Source organism: Tenrec ecaudatus, chromosome 17, assembly GCF_050624435.1.
Source record: "Tenrec ecaudatus isolate mTenEca1 chromosome 17, mTenEca1.hap1, whole genome shotgun sequence".
NCBI classification, from domain to species: Eukaryota; Metazoa; Chordata; class Mammalia; order Afrosoricida; family Tenrecidae; genus Tenrec; species Tenrec ecaudatus.
The window spans coordinates 83644492-83647410 of NC_134546.1; the positions used below are offsets into that span (position 1 = coordinate 83644492).

At 42.0% G+C, this 2919-nt stretch overlaps 1 pseudogene; it reads right to left on the reverse strand.

Annotated features, from left to right (window-relative positions):
* Positions 1-1245: 1245 nt before the first annotated feature.
* LOC142430660 (protein MIX23 pseudogene) lies at positions 1246-1680 on the reverse strand (annotated as a pseudogene).
* Between the last annotated feature and the right edge of the window lie 1239 nt (positions 1681-2919).

Here is a 2919-nt window from a genome sequence, read left to right on the forward strand (position 1 = left end):
TTTGAGTACCTTCTATCCTTAGAAAGAGCCCTGGTGGCGTAGTGGTTATGCATTGGTCTATGAACTACTAATTAGCATTTCAAAACCACCAATGTTCCTTGGGAGAAAGACAGGGCTTTCTACTCCCTTAAAGAGTTACAGTCTGGGAAACACAGAGGGACATTTCTATCCTGTCGTATAGGGTCAGTATGAGTTGACATTGGCTCACTGGCAGTTAGTTGAGTTCTGAACTGAGGTCTTATTTTGGGCAGTATATATGACAGAGTTCTGTTGCTATTTGTGAGGTTGCAGTGACTAATTCTCCACAAGTGGACAACCTAGTTCTTCTTCATATGAGCTACTTTCTGGAATCACCTAGCTCTCACCTCAGAAGTTTAATTGATTTGGACTGTGGTATGGTCCACTGGGTTTTTTTTTAAAGCTCCGTTATAAGTGATTATGCTGTGTAGCCAGGCTTGAGAACCACTCCAATATGAGTCAGTTCTCTCAACCCCAATATTCACCAAAAGTAAAGAGAACATATCACATGCACCCAAATATTCAAACAGGAGACAGCATTACCTCCCTCAGAAGCCCACTATGGTAGCTAAATGGTCTCATTTCCAGACTCCCCTCGACCCACCCACACACAAAAAAAGTGTTTCATAAGCTCCTTCTTTGCCAAAATTACCTTTGTTGGATCATTTCTCTATATTTGAATAGAGACCAAGATCATTCACCTTCTTATTTGTTAGACATCCAGGAAACACAACTTCTGTTACAATTCCTGGAGATAGCTCTCACAGAGGCAAGAATGAAACAGTGTACCTGTGTTCCCGTGTTTTAAAAACTGTGTCTCAGGACACAATGACACACTTAGCACTGCAATTTCAGACTACAGTACATTATTCCATTAAAAATAAACAACTACAATCATATTGTGTCAGTCTGGGTACATTGGATAAACAAATCCACAGAACCATGTATAAGATAGTTTTTGTTTGTTTGTTTGTTTTGTTTTTTTTCTCAGAAAATTGTTTTAATAGTTATAAAACATTTTTTACACAATCAGTATAAAATAGTAATTGATAGCTCCGTAATTATCAGGATTACTCATGTTTGAGGTCTTGGCTAAGTGGGTCTCAAATCAACAAAGGTCTTGGACTGTTGGCTCAGAAATCACTCTAGGAAGCCCACCCTGCTGTTGTCTGCCGTGCTTAGCTTGTGAGATGGCCCGGTCCTTTAACAAGCAGTGTCTCTCTTTCTCTATTCTTTCTTTGGAGGCTTGAAGTGAATTCGGCAGCGTTCATTAAACACCCTCCAGCTCCTGTCATTTACTACTTCTTCAACATTCAGCTCTGACTACATCCATTTCAACTTTGTCTGTTCTTTTCTAAGTTGCTTTAATAACGTTAAATCATCCAAATTCTTTTCTCTCTCTTCTCGGAGGTTTGTTACTACTGCTGAGGTCTGAGCTATACAGTTTTTTATGACTCTGTCCCTACTGGAATGAGCGACCATCAACGACTCATAGAGTGGTTTATAGGTTTGGCTGGCATCAATTTTCCCTGCAAATGAAGCTGTTGGAACCGTAGTGTTTAATTCGTGGACTATTCTGTCATCAATCGTCCTCATCACCTTGAGCAATTCCTGGAACTCGGCGAACTCCTCACAGTTCACACCGCCACTGGGCGCCGCCATATTGCGAGAGTTTTATATAGAAGGTAAAGGCACATCAAGAAAACATTCCAACCCAGTGCTGCCCAAGCCAACAAGTCCAATATTAGCCCATAACGTCCGACACCAATCTATAAAGCCCTCCTCCATCTGACAAAACACCAATAACACTGACTGCAGAAGGAAAGCCGAATCAGTGAGCTAGTAAACATCTCAGTGCTGGCAGGGGTCTCCACATGGCTTCTCCAGCACCCAGGGCTGCATCAGGGTAGGTCCATGTGGCTTCTCAGAAATGTCTTTCAGGAATGAGACTTGCCAGTTGAAGAAGGGAACTGGCTAAGGCAACTGCATCCTGGTCTAACCATCAGAAAGCAAGAAACCCAAGAATTAGAATGGTGAGGCTCACCGAGACATTTATCCCTCCGTGCTTCAATTAACCCCACTTGTGTCAGCCAGGTTGACACAATAAACTATCTCACATGCCAGCTAGAAATTTTTCAGAAGTAATTTTAATGTGAGGTAATACATTGTGGACACCAGCAAGGGATTTTTTTATAACAACTATCAATAAAATAAGACAAAACCTATATGCTTTTCCAAAGACAGGATTTCACAAGAAGAATGAAGCATATGTGGGAACTGGCCACGTGTTAGGAAAACTTGAAAGGGATGAAATCTTTTAATCATAACAGTAAGGACTCTTCGGTGAACTTGCCCAGACTTACACAGTCAATAAGTACCAAGGCTGATATTTCATCCTCAGTTTGACTCCAGATGAACCAACCTTGCCGCTGAGACCTGCAGGAGTGGGAGTTAAAACCACACCACAATCAACAAGTCAATTATGACTATCGGGAGCCTCTAAGACAGAAGTTCCCCCTGGTGTTTCCGGAGCCTACAAGTCAGTGTTCCCCAAAGTGAGTAAAAGCACTCCCCTGAGGTGGAGGTTGGGATCACTGGAATAATGCAGGGAGGTTGCAACAGCAGATACCTACACTTTATCCCAGGTTATGGGCTACCCTACAGAAGTTTTCCATTGCCAGAGAAGTGCTGAGTGATTGTTTTTTTCTGTAAAGGGCTAGTTAGCCAAATGAGTGTGGGAACCTATGAAATTTCTTTTTGTCAAAAGATAGTCTCATTGTTATCCCACAGAGAAGCTGGTGGCATTGAACTGGTGACCTTGTGTTTATCAGCCCAATACATAACGCACTACGCCATCAGGGTTCCTTAAGTAGCAGCTAGTTAGCCTAAAGTCAAACAATC